Genomic DNA, 20,940 nt, shown 5'->3' with positions numbered 1-20,940 from the left:
ACAGTAGAGCAGAAATATCGGACAAGTTCACCGTCCGACTCCCATCCTCGTCACCGGGACAGCCAGACACCCACGCACAGCGCTCCACCTCATCTATAAATACCACGCGCTTCCCACTCCCCTGCCAAGTCAAACCAGCCGGCGACCAAACCCCGAATAAAACCAGCGGCGCGGAGCAGTCGGCCAGCCAAGCAACACGACCAAGACCTCGTCGCCGACAGGCTCCATTCAACTCCTCCTCTCACCGACCGGCTCCAACCAATTCTAGCCCCCCAATGGCGGCCGCCAAGTCCGTCGAGCGGCTGGCGCAGCGCCTGGTGACCCCGGCCGAGCCGACGCCGGCCGGCCCGCTCCGCCTGTCCTGGCTCGACCGGTACCCGACCCAGATGGCGCTCATCGAGTCGCTGCACGTCTTCAAGCCCTCCCCTGACCGGGACCTCGCCGGCGCCGACGGTCCAGCGAGGACCATCGAGCGCGCGCTGGCGCAGGCACTCGTCCAGTACTACCCGCTCGCCGGCCGCCTCGGCTTCACGCACGACGGCCGGCTGCTGCAGGTCGACTGCGGCGGCGACGGCAGCGGCGTCTGGTTCACCGAGGCTACCACCGCATGCAGCCTCGACGACGTGGAGTACCTGGAGCACCCCATGATGATCCCCAAGGACGCGCTGCTCCCGCCCACGCCCGCCCAAGAAAAACACGACGAGCGGCGCCTCGTCCTGCTCGTCCAGGTCACCACCTTCGCCTGCGGCGGCTTCGTCGTCGGCTTCCGCTTCAGCCACGCCGTCGCCGACGGCCCCGGCGCCGCGCAGTTCATGGCCGCCGTCGGCAACCTCGCGCGCGGGGAAACCTCGCCCGTCCCGCCGCAGTGGGGCCGCGAGGCGATCCCGAACCCGCCCACCGCGGTCATCGGGCCGCTCCCGACTCCCGCGGGCGCCAAGAGCCTGCAGTACCTGGCCATGGACATCTCCGCGGACTACATCGCGCACTACAAGGCGCAGTACAACTCCGGCGGGTCCTGGTGCTCCGCCTTCGAGGTGCTGGTGGCCAAGGCGTGGCAGAGCCGCACGCGCGCCGCGGGGTTCGACCCCGACTCCGACGTCCACCTCTGCTTCGCCATGAACGCGCGCCCCCTCCTGCACTCCTCCCTCCCCCGCGCCGGGCGCCGGGTTCTACGGCAACTGCTACTACATCATGCGCGTCTCCGCGCCGGCCGGCAAGGTGGCCGGCTCGTCGATCCCGGACGTGGTGAAGATCATCAAGGACGGCAAGCGGCGGATGCCGGCGGAGTTCGCGCGGTGGGCCACCGGCGAGGCCGGCGCCAGCGGCGGCGTCGACCCGTACCAGATCACGTCCGACTACCGGACGCTGCTCGTGTCCGACTGGACGCGGCTCGGGTTCGCCGAGGTCGACTACGGCTGGGGCCCGCCGGCGCACGTCGTGCCGCTCACCAACCTCGACTACATCGCCACCTGCATACTCGTCAAGCCCTGGGCGCACAAGCCTGGGGCGAGGCTCATCACCCAGTGCGTCACGCCTGACCGGGTCGCCGCGTTCCACCAGGGAATGCTCGACATGAACTGACCCGCCGGAGACGAGGGCGACGACCAACGATTCATGAAGCCAACGCCGAGAGGATTTTGATTTGATTGAGCGATTATATTAGGTGGGTGATTATAGAACATTGTATTATTGGATTAGCTGTGCCTGTGTGGAGGGGATTGATCATTCACGTGCTGGTGTAGTTTAGCTGGAAACAAATAAGCTCCTCGATTCGGGGAGTTCTGATTGGGTTTGGTGAAAAGCCACCGACTAAACTAATCCTTTGCGGAATATAACGATTCTTTTGTGTTCTCGAGAAATTTTGTTCTTCTTGTTCTCAACATACTACCTCAAAGTTCTTCTGTACCAGTGAGCCCTTGTTTGGAAACAGTGGATTCCAGTGTTTTGAAGTGTATAATACAGCGTGTTTTTGGTGAATACACTTCCGTCACCCAATTCCCTTTCTCCCACCCAATACTCTCACACCACAATACTCTCCACCCAATCCCATCGTTTGGCACACAGGGATTAATCTGATCGCATTTGAACACAAACTGGGAGCAAATGGCATGTTGCATTGTGAAGTAATAAAAATCAAAATTATATACCATTCTGTTCACAGGGATTAATCTGATCGCATTTGAACACACCGGAGTGAACGTCAGCCTTCCAACATCCAGGAGGCGACGGCGAGGAGGCGGCAGGATCTGGCGGCCGAGGGACTGCAAAGAGGATGGTGGAGGTAGATGGACAGTGGAATCGACCGGCGTCAGGGAGCTCCGCTGCAAGAGCTCGCGCTGCCCCGGCGAGACGGCGAGAGGTCGCTCCGCCGCCATGCCGTTGAAGAGAAAGGCTCCAGCGAAGGTAGCGAAGGCGCCAACAAAGGCGCCGCCAAAGCCGCGCACCGTGGCACCGAAGGAGAAGCCGGCGAACATGTCGCAAGAGGCGTGAGACTTTGAGAACCTCCGCCGCTCCATGATGACGTCTGACCGCAGAAGGCACCGCATCGATGCTCTCGAGGCCGCGAAAGCTGTGAGGAGGAGGTCCAGGAGAAGCTGATCGACACCGACACCGGCGTGACCACGACGAGGTCGAGGACGCGCAGACGTTCTGGGGGCACTTGTGGTCCGAGGTGGAGATCTTTGGAGGATGAATGACTCATCGAGGCGTGGAAGCAAGTGAGCTTTTGCCCCATCACCGGTGCCAACCAAATCGGAGGCAAGTACTACAAGCGCATCCTCGATTCCTTCAACGAGAAGAAGAATTATGGTGACTAGCCACCATCTACATGAACCGGAACGAGGGCACCCTCTCCCACCGTTGGAACATCATCAAGGTGGCGCGTAGCAAGTTTCATGGCTACTATGAGAAGATTAAGAACCAGAGAGAGCAGAAACGCGATGGTGGATTGGGTATGATCTGCGCTCATTTATTGATGTCTATTTCATAATGCATTATAGTGTATCTATTTGATGATCCATCTTGTTCTATATCTTGTTATTGCATCATGTATTGTTAGATGCTCAACGCTCTCAAGATGTACAAGTACAAAAACGAGAACAAAGACTTCCCCTTTATGCATTGCTTCAACAAGCTACAAGGTTGCAAGAAATGTGACGACCTCCGCCTCACTCTAAACAAGGACATGGTAGAAGTGTCGGTCGATCCAGCCGGCATTGGCCTCCATGGACGCCTCCATCGAGAAGATGATAACCTCATTCTCGGTGGAGAACAAGGAAGCGGCGGATAGGGCCGCCTTCGTGCGGAAGGCAATCCTCGACAAGCAAGACATGAAGATCGAGTTGGAGAGGGAGAAGGTGGAGGTGGCAAAGATGGAAGCTCACGCCGCTGCCATGAAGGCCACCAATGAAGCGACGCAGCTTTTGTTGGCCAAGATATCTCAAGAATCCAAGATCTTGATGACCGACATGGAGAAGATAGACCCATTGGTGCGGACGTGGCACGAGATGTACCGCGAGCGCATCAGCCTAGAGGTGCTGGCGGCGCGAGCTACGTCGGCGTCTCCCCCGGCACCCTCCACGTTCATGTCTCTGTCGGCATCCTCCACGTTCATGTGTCCACCGGCACCGTCGACGTTCATGCCTCCCCCGGCGACCGTGGATCCTGTAGTTGCGATGGAGCTGCGGTCGGGGCTCGCCGACGATGAGGAAGTTGTCCAGGTTGAGCCGCCCTTGACCCCGTTCATCTGACCAGTTGGCTTGGAAGCCGAAGTTGTTTTTTGCAGCCGGAGAGGGCGATTCGGTGGTCGTATGTTGGCTCAAACTTCATATTCGAAAATCTATTCGAATTTAGTGGCCATATGGTTGCTCAAACTTTAAATTCGAAAACTTACTCAATTTTTTTTTGCTTTTGTTTGAGTTTTCAATTCAAATCATTTATCGGAGTTGTCGTATGGGACACGCCGGTGTGGGAGCAGCTCCCCTAAATGGAGGATGCTGTGTCAACGCGCTTCATACGATAGTGCACCGGCACCCTGCTGATGACTATATAAGACCGTCGGTGGAGATGCTCTTAGCACACCTTGTTTTCCGTATGGCGACCGAGAGAACTACACGGTGCGGCCGGATCAGCGACTTGCGCCTGCTTGAGGTGCTCCCGTCGCGCCACTGTGATGTTCCTCGACATGGCCGATGAGCTACAAAGCTCACATCGTCTTGATCATAACTACATAAGTATTAGCAGCATGCTGCTTGCCTTTTCGGAGAGCAGTTACATTAAGAAGTTTTCGAGCGGCCGAAAAACTTCTAGCAAAGCGATTTGATTTCAGCCGAATGCAACACGAGGCAGGTGTCGATGTGAACAACGGTGGACTGACACAATATTTCTGTTACCTTTGAAGCGGTGTAGCTATCTCCGATGGATTTTATTCGTTTGCATACTTCCTACAATAACTAATCACCGATATGACGCCAGATTTGCAACGAACCCACTATGTATTGGGAGTTTCCGGATTTGCAATCAAACTGTTAGAGCATCCCCACTCGTTGGCGCTCCCCACGCCCAAATCCGGCGAAATTTTCGTCTGGATTGGATGAAGATTTGGCGTGGGGAGCGCCGAAGTTCCAGCCGTCCCCCCGGCAGGAAACCCCCAACCTCGACCATTTGACATATTTCAAACAAATTCAACATAAAATTTAACAAGTTCGGCAAAGAAGAGTACGAAAATTGCTGAAACAAATTCGGCGATAATCAGTACAATGTTTAACAAGTGCTGAAACAAATGAAGCACACAATTTTTCAAACAAATTAAGACAGACTAGTTGGCGTCGGCGTTGGCGTTGCCTCGGAGCCTCCATATGTGCTCCACCGGATCATCTTGCAGCAGCTGATGCATTGTAGAGTCTCGAATCTCCTGGCGCATAGCAATGAAGGCGGCCCATGATGGAGGCACCTGGTGATTAGGCTGTGCAAGAGGACCCTCTCTCTCATATGGTGCTTCTTGCTCAGCCAGAGGAACCGGATGCTTTCGCTCATCTTCAATAATCATGTTGTGTAGGCACACACAGCAGTTCATCTCCTCCCACATCTGATCTTTGGACCAAGTCATAGCGGGGAACCGGACGACAGCAAATCTCTGCTGGAGGACACAAAATGCTCGCTCGACGTCTTTTCGGCAAGCTTCTTGTTTCTTGACAAACTCGCAAAGTTTGGGGGTGCTAGGGTTGGAGATAGTCTTCACAAATGTTGCCTACTTTGGATAGATACCGTCTGCAAGGTAGTATCCTTTGTTGTAGTGCCGACCATTGATCACATAGTCCACCGGGGGAGCATGACCCTCAACAAGCTTGGAAAAGACCGGGGAGCAGTTTAGGACATTGATGTCATTGTTGGATCCTGGCATACCAAAGAAAGAGTGCCAAATCCAGAGATCATGGGTAGCCACTGCTTCAAGTATCACAGTGCAGCCTTTTTGTGACCCTTGTACATTCCCTGCCACGCAAACGGACAGTTCTTCCATTGCCAATGCATGCAGTCAATGCTTCCAAGCATCCCTGGAAAACCCCTAGCTTCATTTGTTGCAAGGATCCTCCGAGTGTCTTCGACGGTGGGTGATCTCAAGTAATAGTCCCCGAACACTGCTATGATGGCCCTGCGGAACCGGTAGAAACAATCAAGGGCGGTGGACTCCGCCATCCGAAGATAGTCATCTGCGGTATCACCGGGAGCTCCATACGCCAGCATCCTCATAGCCACCTGTGCACTTCGCGGTGACGAAAATCCAACCAAACCGAGTGCAATCCGCCTTGCATCCGAAGTAGGGATCAAGCGGCGGATGGCATACACAATTTGCGGAAATAGCTTTCGCTCATCCTGAAACGACGCCGGAAAACACTCTCACCGTGCAATGGATTGTCGGCGAAGTAGTCGGCGTACAACATGTAGTAGCCCTCCATTCGCTGTCTCGGCTTGCACTTCCGGCGACCTCGTGCCGACCCACCACGCCGACGAGTTGCCAGTCCGGCGTACATGCTTGCCAAGCAACCAAGGATCATCATGTGCTCGTCGTCTTGGGCGGCTGCTGCCATCTCTTCTTGCATAAGCTCGACGAACATCTGCTCCTCCTCTTCGTCCGAGTCCATGGCCGGCGAGGCAAATGGACGAACACCTGACGGGCGTGGTCGAGGCAACCCGAGCCGCGAGCGACGACGAGCAAGCAGGCCGGAAAACAGGCCGGCGGAAGAGCAGCCAGATAGGCCATCGTCCAAACACGGCGGAATATAGGCAGGTGGGGAAGGAGGGGCGGCGCAATCTGGGCAACAAGTTGGCGGGGTGGTGCCGGCGGCGAGAGAGATACGAGGGGTGGGGGAGATTTTGAGCGACGTGGCGGTGGGATTCGTGCGTCGAGTCACCGACAGATCGGGCCCTTCCCCGCTTTTCACTCGTCCGGAGTCCCCGAGAGCTCCCCGGGGGCCGGGGGTGGCGTGGGATCGCCGGATGAATTTAGGCCCAAATCCGGACGAAAACGAGGAACCGGGGGCGCGACTGGGCCGAATTACGCCGTCCGGATGGAAAAAACGCTCGCCGGGGGCCTCGTCGGGGGGACGAGTGGAGATGCTCTTATGATACTGGTAACAAAATCCGGATTGTTAGGATTCGCAAAAAAAAAAAAAATTCGGATTGTTAGAAGTATCCCGACCTAATGGGCTAGTAGTAGGATACAGATTTAACTACTAATTATAGTAGAAAACTGTTTTACCCTTTTATAAGTTTGAGAGGGGTATACTGAAGCGTATCTGGAACTCTGAATTCTGTTGTTGGTCACACACTACACATTTGCACTGCAGATGCCATGCAGAGTAGATGATGCAACGCGCGCTACGCGCCACAATTTTCTGATCATCATGTTCGTTTACCTCATCGAAACACGACCTACCAAGTCTACGACTCCACTTGCAGCCTGCTAGAACAAGAAAGAGGTTGCTAGGTCAGACCATCCTCGGCTTTAGTGGATAGTTCTCTTTGATTATAGACTTATACGGAGTAGTATAGTTCAGATGAGACTGATTCGAAACTGAGAGGATAGTTTCTTCGAAACTGTCGGTCATGTTGACCCCCTTGTTATATTTATATGTACCAATGGAAGCACATCATCAGCTGCGTCGGTGCGACATACGGAGGCCTCAACAAATGAGCCTAAATACTAACAGGACATGCAGTGAATGTGTTCCTAATTTAACAGTCTTCCTGCAAAGAACAAAATGTCAGAGTTTTGTAGCAGTCCTCTGAAAGAAAGAAAAAACCTTCTTAATAAAGATATGCCAAGAGCATACATCCCACAACCCAAAACCCGATAATCGGCGAAAAACATGTTGTCAGTCCCTCAGGCCTAAAAACATGAACAACGCCTCATCAACTGAATACAGAGAGCATTACTAGTTCACCCTATCGCGAAACATGAGCGCACATTCGGTCTAGCAGACCCTCGGCGAGCGCCTCAAGCCCTTGCTTCAAAGCAATCATTGTCATCATGCTGGTACATCTTCACGGCAGGGATCCGCACATCCCTTGCCAAACATATCGTCATCGCTGCCATGACGTCAAACAACGCCCCCACCATGCACGAGTCCATCACTCTGCGAGTCCATCACTTTGCGTCTGTCACCAAGGCCCCGTTGCACCATGCCACCAAGACGTTTCGTCTTTGACGTGGTAGATGCACACACCATGCCACCACTTGCTGCCACCATCTAGCAGCTACTCCAAAAACGATGCCCCCCAAGAGGTAGTCTGGCACCGAAAGCACTGCCATCGTCCCATCCAGGATACGTAGATCCAGTATTTCCCCAGGATCAACACGAGTGAGTAGACGCTGGTAATAGTGATGCCTTCAACAAGATAATGATGCCTAGACGTTGCCATCGCCCACCAAGACCAGGGCCGGAGCTCGGGTTTCATTGGCAGTTATGCCTCCCCAACTCCCCGTCGAGACTAGATGGGGAAATCTCCACACTCAGCCGGCTGGCCACCCTTGACGGAGGAGGTGGCCACCACCACCCTAAGACGTGTTTGACTGCCTCCTATATCACACCCTTTTATTAGGAAAGGTGTATGTGATATCTCACGACCTTTCATAAAGCAAATTAAACCGTGTGCGATACATTGATCACACCAAACACACTGCAAAAGTTTTTTTTGAAGCATTTTATTTTACCATGTGCGGTGGGTGCCTTCAAAATGCCGTTATGTACTAGCATCACCATCAAGAGCAACAAGGAGGACAATGGGTAGGCGCCACCGCCGGTGCAGACCGTTGCTAGCTAGGGTTTTTCTTTTAATTTATCTAGTTTATTTATTTTATATTTTTCCTTTGTAGGCCTCCTATGTATAATTTTTTGTAATGATACACTATTATCAAATACGTCGGACCACTTGGTGCACGTGCGGACCAGATGATGACAACTGGTCTGTTTGTGTTCTCCCCACGCCCCAAACAAACCACTTCAGATAGTTTTGATGTGCAGAACGGATAGGACAGTTAGATATACCTTATGTCGTGAGTGAAGATCAAAAAAAAAAAAATGAGACTTGGAGGTTAGACAGCCTCTAAACGATTTAACAGAAGAATATTTGGGTGTTTAAGGTGAGAGAATGGGTGCTAGCACTTGAACTCGGCATGTCACGTGTAAGAAGTTATCAACACCTCCAAACCATCCGAGCCATGCCTCGGTACACATCGCGCCGACGAACGATGGTACGCTCAAGAAGACTTGTCCGAAGAGCCTAACAAACGAATGTGCGTGCAACTTGATCAATAATCGACAATTGGCAAATACGTGTGAAACCGGTTGGCGAAAATGGCAGTGCAATCATATCTTTGATTTTGGCCCATGCATGCACCTGAGCGATAATCTAATCGACTAGGTTGGAAATTCGTAAGGCCTTGTTTGGTAGTGGAGTATTAGTGGGGATAATTTAGGTGGGGATTGGGTGAATCCCCACCCATCACCCAATCCCCACTAATCCCCGGCCCCACTAATTCCTAATCCCTACTCCTAAAAACAGCCATTTGGCTGGAAGGGATTGGTGCACAAGCGAAAACTGAATAAAACAATGCAAACCAACATGCAGTAGCAAAGATTCAACTTTTAATACATGAAATTATAATTCCAAATACTAAAGTTCACTCGATGCACATGCTCAGATGAAATGACTTAAGATTACAAAATATTTTCTTCTTGCATCTGACGTAGTAACATACCAAGTTAGGAACAAACGCCAGTAGACGGTACAAGTCAACTCGATCAAACAAAAATTAAACAGGTCGAGCAGTACTCGAAAGTTGCTTGGGCAGAGTATCATTGTCTACCAGCACACTACAGCTCATCTTGAAGCATTGCCTACACACACAGAGACGAAAAATACATGGGACCATATATATTACTAGTACTTTCTTAACCATTTCTCTACACAATGCCAGATTGTTCTGTCAATAACGATCAGCTTAATAACCAACTAGGATGACTGTATCCAACTTGTACAACACTATTCAAGAAATGCACAACACAATTTAATAGATGTATCCTTCAGAGCACAGGCACAAAACCAGCAAATTTACAGAAGATGGATAAGCTTCTCTGTTATTTCCTGTCATAAACAAAAAAATACATCAGCTTTACTAACTAACAATTAGAGTGTACTGCTCTTATCTGTTATACAACTAATATCGGGTTAATTAACCATGCGAGTATATATACAGAACTTGCAAAACAAGAGTTTATACATATTAACCATGATGATGATAATTAGTTGCCGGCGGAACCAGCGAGGAAATACTACTCACATAGCAGTGAACACAAGAGCATGAAGGTACAAATGCAAGCATCTGCATATGTAGTTTATAACTGAATTCTGGTAGCTATAGGGAGTCACAAAACAAATCAGCAAGCAACAGTACAAGCAAACACGAGTAATTACTTTGTCTATTTGCAACACCTAGAGAAAGTTGGTTTGTACTGCTGCATCAACTCATGATGGCAGAATGAGTCTTCCACACTTCCATGAGAACTGCACTACTACAGGCTACAGCTCGATAGATTCATTCATGTCGGGATGAGCACAGGCGCTGGTTCAGGCTAGATGCAGAGTATCTTGGGCAGCTTCACCACAGGCATGGTGGCACACAGCGGAAACCTACCATGGCAGATGACTACAGGCGCTCAGATCAACAGCCATGGAAGGAAAGGGCGAGAGAAAAGGGAGGTTACCGGACCTCGGAACGGAAGTAGTTGGCGGCGCCGGTCAGTCTGCAAGAACGGCGGCGATCTGATGTGGGAGCAGCTAGGCGGGATCCATCTCATCCCGCCGGTAAGATGCACGGCCTCTCCCGCCCCTCCCGCCGGTATGATGCTCCGCCCCTCCTGCCCCTCCCGCAGCAGCTCCGCTCGCCTCCGGTGCCTCGCTCGGTAGGGTTTGGACAAGGACGAGGACGGGACAAGACACGGAGTTGAGGACGGGGATAATACGCGAGGTCCACGTCCGGGATTCAGTCCAAATCAAAAAATGGGCCGGGGACGGGGTTAAGCGGGGATGGGCGGGGATTTCTTGGCCCAAAACTCTAGCACCAAATGGACTTCTGGGGATTGACGGGGACTCGGGGATGGGCCGGGATAATACTCGACCATCCCCGCGAATACCCTCGTACCAAACGAGGCCTAAGAGCATCTCCAGTCGCGTCTCCCAAAGCGTCCCCCAAACCGCGCCGGATTGAGCGTTTGGGGGACGTGTTTTGTTCGTGCCGCGTTTGGGGGACGTCGCTCCCCAGCCGCGTCCCCCAAACGCCGCCCCCAAACATTTAAAATAATTTTTTTAACACATAAACCATTTATATCAAATGTAGCATATGAAAAAAATGTTTTCGAGGATTGTTTTCAAATTAAATTACAATAAACAATAAAACAAGTAATCAAATATAATAAAAAGGGCTAGATGATACATCAAGGTGCCACGGTATTTCCTTTGATCCTCCACAAATGCTCAACGAGATCAGCTTGAAGTTGCTCATGCACATTGCTTGTCACGGATCTCTGCGTGCATGGCGAGAAAATCAGCAAAATCTGCAGGCAACTCATGATCAACCTCTCGCGAGAGGGCCTTGCCACTCATAGGGACCAACATGTGACCTAACATGATTCTTGCGGTCATCCTCGATGATCATGTTGTGCATGATCACACAAGCCTGCATCACCTCCCACATTTGGTCGTGAGACCAGCTTAGAGCAGGTTACCGAACAATTGCAAATTGTGCTTGAAGCACACCAAATGCCCGCTCGACATCCTTCCCTGCAAGCCTCCCGTCGTGTAGCAAAGTGAGAATTCTTCAGACCCGATGGATTCGAGATTGTTTTGACAAAAGTGGCCCATTTTGGATATATACCATCGGCTAGATAATAGCCTTTGGTATATTGGTGGCCATTGATCTCATAGTTGCATGGTGGAGCATGCCCTTCCACTAGTCCGCTGAACACCGGAGACCGCCGCAACACGTTGATGTCATTGTGTGATCCCGCCATGCCAAAGAAAGAATGCCAAATCCACAGGTCATAATCTGCCACAGCTTCAAGCACAACACTGCAATATCCATGACGCCCTTTGTATATACCTTGCCAAGCAAATGGGCAGTTCTTCCATGCCCAGTGCATGCAATCGATGCTTCCAAGCATTCCAGGAAATCCTCTGGCAGCATTTTGTGCCATGATCCTTGCAGTCTCTTCCTCAGTTGGCCCTCTCAAGTAGTATTTGCCAAACTTTCCCACCACAGCTCGGCAAAACTTGTACATGCACTCAATGGCAGTAGACTCACTCATGCGAAGGTAGTCGTCATGTGTATCGGCAGGTGCTCCGTATGCAAGCATCCTCATGGCGGCGGTGCACTTCCGAATGGATGAGAACCCGAGAACGCCTACGGCGTCGAGCTTGAGCTTGAAGTAGGGGTCGAACTCTCGAACGCCGTGGAGGATATTCATGAACAGGCCCTTGCTCATCCCGTACCGGCGCCGAAAATTGTCGGCATGTGTTGCCCCGTCGGCGAAGTAGTCGTTGTGCAGCATGGCATGCCCCTCCATCCTCTCGCCGGGGCTTCGACTTCCTTCTTCCCGGCCTTGATCCTCCGCGGCGCGGCCTCTTCCTCTTCTCCGCCTCGGCGTCAAGCATGTCCTGGAGGGACGCGATGATCGGCAAATGCTCCCGCAGGTCGTCGTCGAACGCTTGCTCGTCCTCCGCGCAGCAGGGCAACCATCTCATCGTCGCTGTCCATGGCTAAAGCAAAATCAATGGTTAAAATTGCGCCGAGGCAGACGACGCAACAAACAGCGACCAATCGCGCCTACCCGGCAAGTCGTCGAGCACCTTCCGTGCGCGGAGGTGGGGCGGATTTGACGGCGCGTTCGGGAGGCGCCGGCGACGCGGCGGCGGCGGCACGACCGGCGGGAGCCCCGGCCGCGACAACGGTGCCGACTCGCAGCACGGATCGGACGCCCAAACGGCCGGGAAATCCAGCGGCGGCGGTGGGGTGGGAGGCGCGGGAAGGAAGGAGCGACGAGAAAAGAGGCGCGAACCAACGGTTTATGCAAATAGTCGCCGACATGTGGGAGCCCGCCTCGCTTCGTTGTGTCCGGCGTCCCCGGAGCGTCCCCTGTGGGACGGGGACGGGCTCGGGGCGCCGGACACCGTATCGGGGCGCGCCGGACAAAAATGGGCTTTGGGGGACGCGGCTGGAACGTTTTTTTTGTCCGGCGCGCCCCAAATCGCTTTGGGGGACGGTTTGGGGGACGCGACTGGAGATGCTCTAAGCAGGTATAGGGTTGGGTAGGGTTGTGTAGTGCTAGACTGTCAAGAACGAACTTGCCCACCTGGTTCGGTGGTTCCTACCAGTGCTTTGTTACCAAATCAATTTGCTTTAAAGCTTTTGAAATAGCTTTATAAAAGAAGCAGGTGCTTTTTCGTAGTTTGCTGCAATCTGCTAACTCGAGAAAAGTGAGTTTTAGGCGTGAGCGGTCGACAACTCGACATGTGAGTTACTATAAAACAACGTAGTAGAGATGATAGTATACTTCATCTGTTCGAAAAATAAACACGGAATGTGTAGATAAAATTAAGTTACTTATTTTCAAACAAATATTGTAGTACTTTTTCTTAATAATAAGTGTCGGGTAGTACCACCAAATGATCCATCGCTCGTCCAATGTCAAACTGATGGATGGGTAAGGTAGCCTTCTCATACGTACTTAATCATCGATCCATATCCCCACTAACTGATCAAGTTGCGTCTCATGTTAGCTACCTTTCCAATATATATTAACGCATGATTACACGAGTGGATCGAGTTAGCACAAAGTTAAGCTAACACATGAACGCATGCATGCACCAAGTGAGTCAAAGTTAAGCTAACACATGAGCGCATGCATGCACCAAGGGAGTCAAAGTTAAGCTAACACATGAGCGCATGCATGCACCAAGTGAGTGACGAACAACATTGCAGATCTTTACTATTAAATACGAGTTGGTCGTTTGATACTCAACGCGTTTGATGGTCGTCATTGGAACCATCGTGTCCGTCCAATCTTCCGCGGCCAAATTCCACCGTTCGATCGTGTGAGCCCCACGCGCGGAAACCTCTCCCTCGACCCTCCGAACTCTTCTCTCTCTCTCGTACTCCTCCGTCCACATCGCTCTCTCCCCCACGATCCAATCTCGTCGCCGCCCGTGACACCCACCTCCTCGGCCATTCCCTCCCACCGCCGGCCAGGCCTCCGAATCTCAGGCGCCTCTCCTCCGCTTCCCCTCCTCTTGGTGACCGCGAAGCACCCCACGAACGAGGGATGCGCGAGGCCATATGTGTCTGGCGGCTGGCCTTGCGCTCGCTCCCGTGGCCCTCCCCGCCTCGCCACCGATTTCGATTTCGACTCCGACAACCTCCCCCTCGCAGGGCACCGTAGCCGCCTTCGTCGGCCGCCACATGCGCCGCGGTTAGAGCCCTCGCCTCCCACGCTCGACAGGTTCACACATGCCTTCTTGAGTTCTTGTTCTTCCTCAGCTCTGCCCTGTCGAGATTTTTGGCGTTGTGAACTCAGCCTGGTTTGCAGGTGCGAGGCTACCAGGCCTCGGAGGGTACTCATGGAGCGGCCCAGCAGGTGGTTCTAAATTCTAATACAGTTTGGTGTCATTGTTAGACGTTTGTTCTAAGTTCTAATACAGTTTCGTGTTATTATTAGACGTCGCAAAGTTGCAGATTCCCTTGGTCTCGGGGTTGGCTTAGAGCCACATTTCTTGTTACGCTTCTTTGTTTGCTTTCTTGGGCTTGCTAGCGTCCATGAATTCACTTAGCTTGAAAGAAGTTTTTGTTACTCTGAAGTTTGGCAAATGGTCAACTAAGGTCACCATGGGCTTTCCCCAATTTTCGTAGACCTACACTGTTTGTCCGCTTAGTTTCATCCATACTGTTAACCCTAAAGATTACTCTTTTCTGTCACAGTCACATCACCTTCGTTGTTATATATTTTGAGAGGCGAGTATTTATTTGAAGTAGGGAGGGAGGAAATAGTTCCTGACACTTTGTTCTGTGTGGGCGCTTACTGAAATTGGTGTCATACTATATTGTCTATCACCAAGTTGAGCCGTTCAATGATCTGCTCTTGTAACCTTCAAATGTGCCAAGATCTTCCCTATGAAGCAATGGTATTGAAGTTGCTTAGCAACAACTTAAATTGCTTATTTACTTTAGAATTCTGCTTGTCGTATTGCAGTGTTGGCCAGGGTTACTAAGAGATGCGCAATTTAGTTCTAGCCATAATGATCTTCGATGGCATGTGGCTGCAAAAATTGGAAATGGCTGGCTCATCGCCATTCATTCATCAGCGAGTTTATTAAATATGGTGATGAAGATCGAGGATTTGGGTGCAGCCGCCCTCAAGAAATGCCAGGTATTTTACTCTTTATAGAATGCAAGCACTCTCTTGTTTGATTGTACCTGTCATTACTAACTAGCAATTGTACATCTGGCTGCAATCGTACATGTATGATGCAAGATGGACATCACCATATTTCTTCCACAAAAAAATAAACTTATACAACGATAAGAATGGCAAATTTATCAGCTGGCAGAAAAGTGGACCCTCTAGATCAATAATTTTGGATGGGAGTCTGCATGGTTGCAAGGAAGTATTTGTCTTGTACTCCTTCAAAAATAGTGATAACAGCCCCAGAGAACTGGCTGGGAATTACATAAATATCACACCAAAACACAATGGACCCTTTTGGTTCGACGCTGACACTACACCACAGCACTAGATTCCCGACTGACGTCGGTCGGCAAAAGTCATGTATGGCAACGGACAGTTGGTCGGAAATAGTTCTAACAGACTGTTGGTCGGCAATGATAATATTTATCGTCAGCCAGTCGGTCGGGAAAGTGATAATAAGTAGCGTCAAATCGTTGGTCGGCAATAACATGAATCCCATCTTACCATCGGTCGGTGATTAAATACCGACCAACTGTCTGTCATTAAGTGGGCCGGCCTGCTGTGCGCGGCAAATCGAAAATACTACCGCGAAAATTTTGGCCCAAATATTTCTGCTGCCGCCCGCCAAGCCCAAACCGATAGAAACATTATCCCTATCTCGCCCCGACCACACACTACCAGAAACCTAGAAGAATCCTAGTTCGCTGGATCCGCCGCCGGACGCGCACCCTACCACCCCCAGCCGCCGTGCTCCGGGCTGCCGGACGACGCCCTCCCGCCAGACCACGAACCTCTCCTCTCACGCAACCAACGAGCGGCCTCTCCTCGTTCCCAAATCAGCCGTCTCCCCTTGTTCCCACCTACTCAGATTCGTCGCCCATCTTCCTACTCAGATTCGCCCAGGAGGGCGAGACTGTGGCAACGGAGGAGGACGCCGCCGTACGAATCGACGACGAGGCCAAACTCTAGGTCTGGAACACGTGCGAGTTCACAGCTCAGTAAGTCCCAGATGCGAGCCAACCAAGGGACGCACACAGGTCTGGTCCAAGCTTCGGCGACCGCCGCAGCCTCCGCCATTTTCCTGCTGCGTACGGCGGTACAGACCTGACTTCGATATGTTGACCTCACAAGGCGCCGAGGTGAGGCAACCTGAGGCAACAAGGGAGAGATCCAGCGCGGAGTTCTGCGTACATCTCCGCCAGCGACCTCGTCCGCCTTCAGGTGAGGATCCCCCCACCCCCCGCGTGTTCCTGGTTTGGGCGCGCCGTGGATCTGCCAAGAGCTGGCATCTCGTTTCTTGATTTGCATCCCGTGTGTGCTAGCAACACATACGTCAGTAGAGAATGTTACCAGATTAATTTTGGGTGTCTATTTCCGTGTGTGCTACTACAAATACGTTTCAGTCTACTAGGTTTGTTGTAAAGATTGACTCGTCATGTGAACAGTTAGCTACTGCGAGCTGCTCTAGATGCTTGAAAACAGCGTTGCCCATGCCCTCTCAATTGCAGATTTAAGGTTAAATGTTTTTTTGCAAATGCTCCATGTAATTTTATATGAACCTGGCACGTCAAGTTTTGAAATCAAGTTCTGCTGATTGCAGTTTCATTCCGATTGGGAAATATTACATGCATGTATATAATCAGAGCTGCTGAGTGATGGAAATATTAAAAGTCATTTCCGTTCTTTCACTTCTTTGTAACATTTGATGTTCGCCGAGCATATCTTTTCATTCTGATTCTCCTACTTTCAGGGCTGAAATGTTTAAAGCATATGTTGCAGGTTATTGCTATAAAGCAGCTCAATAGGGATGGTAACCAAGGAAACAAAGAATTTCTGGTGGTGGTTCTGATGGTCAGTTTACTGCACCATCAAAATCTTGTCAATATTGGTTCTATTCCTCACGGTTTACTCCAACATGAACATTTCTTTTCGAATAATTGATCTTGGGAATTTCCCAAATGCTGTACTGAGGCTTGCAATATCCATGTTGGTTAAGTTTTTGTTTCATTTCTCTGTCAGTTTCTTCTTTAATGGGTTTAGATTGCCTACTCGTTCTTCCGACAAGGGTTACATCCTCTCAGTTAACATTCATTGAATAGATCGTCTTCCCACAAGGAGTATATAATCATTAGTACACGGTATGCATATAAGAAAATCAAGAAGTGTCATTAAGAGAAACTGGTACTTCTAATATTGGGAAACAGTCTACATCTATGATCTATCAGAACGTTGTCTCATGTAATCAAAGATGTTGTTATTGAACCATCTCGTGTGGCTTGTATGCAGTTTTCTCATCACAAATGCACCCTTTCCAGCTCCATGTTTACTTGTTAATTCTATTGGGTTGCATACTTGTATGCTTTACAGGTGCATACTGATTTTGCTAGCGAGGTGGCTGTCTTACGCTGGCTCTGAAACATCAAAAATTTCAGGAAAAGGCACTAGAGCAGCTGTTCAACCGAACACATTTGTCAGGTATTTTATTTAGTCCATCCTTGTGTTATGACGATACTGCTAAAAGTCCTATACATGAACTTGCTGCATTTTATTCGAACTTCTAGTGACTTGTTTAATTTTCTCACGTTGACTGTCAATTATATACTCCATTGGTTATTGCAGTGTTTATTCTTTGTCCCACTCAATTTAGCAAGACATCTTTCACTCTACAGTATGGAATACTATTTCATCCTATGTCAATATGATGTACTGCATCTGAGTTTGCCTCCCTTTCTGAATTGTGCCTGCCAATTTTCGAGTTTCTGTATCAGACTTCCTGTTCATCTACTCTGCATCTTGCTCATATATGAGAACTTGTTCATCCATGTCTTCATCTTTTTCATATTTCACCTTGTTCATCTGCGGGTGGAGTACAATTGAGACCCGGAAGTATGGTACTGATGTGGGTCACCAATTGCAGGGCCCGAGGAGAAGAGCACAATCACGAAGATATGGGCGTAGGTGCCTTGCTGGTGTACTTGGCCGGGAGCTGACAGCCGAGTACTAAATCACCGCCCCCAGCAGAAGAGATGGTCGGGTGCCCCCAGCTGACGAGATCGCCGCCCGCCCCCGAGCAGAAGAGAAGGGCGTCAATGTGGGGAAGAACGGTAGAAGTTGAAATTCAGACAGAACGATAGAAGTTGAAATTCAGACATAACAATCAGGGTACACATGTACTTTCGCTGTATTTCAGGGGTTGTTGGAATTTTCTCCAACGTCTTATACTGGGTAATGGAGCTGAGTATGTGTGAGACTAATGCACCATTATCGGCTGTGTTTTATGTTCATTCTCTTCTGCTGTCGTGATGCATATTCTGCTGTCGTATTGCTCTTCTTGTGTGATATGTATGTATACTTGTCTCAAATCAGATGAAATTTAAAATTCAAAAACCTAAAATGCTTAATTGTTGGTTGGCAATACTAATCCCCGACCAACCGTTAGAAGGAATTCTCAGCCTAATGGGCCAATGGAAATGTTGGTCGGGAAAGAATGGACGGTCGGCAAAGAAATGTTGGTCGGCAAAGCTCTAGGTGTAGCATCGAACTGTTGGTCGGTAAACCAAAGTCGGTCGGGAAAGACCTTTGCCGACTGGACTTATGGTGACCGACACTATTGGTCGGCAATACTAATCCCCGACCGACTTTCTGTTGGTGAAGGCCGTTTTCCCGACCAACTTGTTTGTTGGGGTTCTTATGCTGTGGTGTAGTGTGACAGGTTGCAGCGCCTCTGCGACCTGTGCACTGGTGCTCGTGCAGGATCGGCAATGTGCTTCATGCTCGTACGTGAATGTGGTGGGCAGTCCAGGTTACAGCTGGGTGTAGCACACCATAGCACTATGTGCTTTCTTCTCTCTTCCCTCCAATCCCTATGAGTACCTCCAGTGACATGTTTGTTTCAACTAGAACCTCTGTTAACCTCAGGTGCCTCCAACCTCCATAAATCATGTGTAATTTTGGTTGTGAATTGAGTTAGGATTTTCACCTGGTTGGTATTCATCTCTAGAACTTTCAAGTTGGATAAAAATTAATCACCATGGTTATGCTTGCAGTTCTGAAAATCCTATCTTCATGTAAACGTTGGAAATTTCCTGCCGGTTGACATAATCTCAGGCACAATAGGCTGTACTGAATCAAGTCTAATAGTCAATCATGCTGTCCACGATATCATCCACTATTGCAAGTAGTCCAGTGTAAGTTAGCGTCCACCATGGTTGGTTAATACTAATTGCCTGATGATCGTTTTTTATTTGGTAGTATATAATATAGATTTTTGGATTGTTTGATATGGTGGGGAATGCTGATCTAGGGATTGTGTTCTGTTTTTGGAGTTTTCTCATGGAAAAGAGGCATAAAAAGTGTAAGACAATGTGGCCATGACCCTCTTTCTGTTGATTTATCTTTATTAGAGGACAACAGATTTGTCTTACCTTTGGATTAGATAGAGCAATGGTAAGATAATATGGCGATCTGGGTTATCCACCTGTTGGTGGTACAGTCATGTATGGTGTGACCTGCAATGTTACTGGAATTAAGGTGCCCATCTAAAGTATTTTTCTTTTGCGAATAAACGTGTTTTTCTTAACACTCAGGACTTATGATTAGTTAGGAATCTTTAAATTTGGCTATAGTCCTTCCTATCTTGACAAATATTTATTCTAATGATGCAATTATTTTACTCTCACTAGGTTGTCAATCTACTGGCACCCTATCAAAGATGTGGTAAAATTGGTCTCTTCGGTGGTGCAGGTGTGGGCAAAACTGTCCTTATTATGGATTTGATCAACAACGTCACCAAGACTCATGGTTAGTATCATTATAGAGCTTATTGGTCAGGCAAAGATGTTTGTTGTGCTTTATTTGTCTTATTTCAGTGTATTGTTTATTCTAGGTGGTTTAAGGTACTCGTGAGGGTAATGACTTGTATAGGGAAATGATGGAGAGTGGTTTAATTAAGCTTGATGACAAGCAGATAAATGATATATTTTTAGTATTTTATGGCAATTCTTACATGGCAGTTTTTTCTACAGAGTCAGAGCAAGGGTGCTGTTGTCTATGGGCAAATGAACGTGCCCATGGTGCCTGTGCTTGTGTTCCGTGACGCCGAAGGACAGAAAAGGATGTGCTTCTCTTTATTCATAGTATCATTTATTGTTTCACTCGGGTAAGCTCTCAAGACCCTTATGCTATCTCATGTCTGGCACTTACGAGCACTAATATGTTTCGTAGTTGCTCAATTGACACATGCCAAACATCTGCGCAGCTTTCTGCTCTAAATGTTTTGCGATTACCAGAAAATATGGGCATAGTTTATGCCTAAAAAGCTGTACGTGTGATGCAAGCAAACTAATGTGTCTGCTCTACTTGACGTATTCATCTATCTGGAACCTACTCAATCTTGAATGTTTAAAGTGCAAAAGATAAATAACTCCTAATGAAATGATCATTTATGTTAGCTGAAATTTACAATCTTGGGTGAGATTGCAGCGAAGTGAGGCAAATAGGATGGTTCTTAATATTTTGTAGTTGTCACTCATTATATCCTTGTTACTGTCAACATTTACAAAATGCATTGATGTGTTATAACAGTGAGGAGGTAATTGTTTCGATCCATTAATGCTTCGTTCCATGTTTTTTACGAGTATATCTTTTCTCAAGTCAAGTTTTTTTTCCACGGATAGAAAGGATACTAATTTTCAGTAATACACTTTTAGCTAATCTTTGTGTTCTTTTTTTTCGATCATAGAGAAGATAGTCACATGTCAAAGGTGGTGCAGAGCAAGGATGAGAGGACTAAGGTTTTGTTTTCCTCCATGGTCTATGGTAGAGAGACACACCTAACGGAGTAAAGAAAAATGAAGGTTATCTTTACTATTAAATGGGAGTTGGTCGTTTGACGCTCAACGCAATTTGATGATCGTCATTAGAG

The 20,940-nt window shown here is 49.3% G+C and overlaps 1 long non-coding RNA gene and 1 pseudogene across 2 annotated transcripts; both read left to right on the top strand.

The window, feature by feature from the left end:
- Positions 1 to 221: 221 nt before the first annotated feature.
- Positions 222 to 1,859, top strand: LOC124666143 (annotated as a pseudogene).
- Positions 1,860 to 15,708: 13,849 nt separating this feature from the next.
- On the top strand, positions 15,709 to 18,301 carry LOC124667347. 2 transcript variants are annotated; one of them, XR_006991231.1, is made up of 4 exons: positions 15,709 to 16,238; positions 16,797 to 16,868; positions 17,385 to 17,492; positions 17,935 to 18,301. It is a non-coding gene; the product is annotated as an uncharacterized LOC124667347 (long non-coding RNA). The 2 variants fall into 2 exon arrangements; XR_006991230.1 differs by having other exon boundaries at positions 16,797 to 17,492.
- Positions 18,302 to 20,940: the final 2,639 nt, after the last annotated feature.

This window comes from Lolium rigidum, chromosome 6 (genome assembly GCF_022539505.1).
Source record: "Lolium rigidum isolate FL_2022 chromosome 6, APGP_CSIRO_Lrig_0.1, whole genome shotgun sequence".
Taxonomy (NCBI): Eukaryota; Viridiplantae; Streptophyta; class Magnoliopsida; order Poales; family Poaceae; genus Lolium; species Lolium rigidum.
The sequence above is the reverse complement of the archived record's forward strand: the minus strand, read 5'-3'. Positions and strand labels throughout refer to the sequence as shown.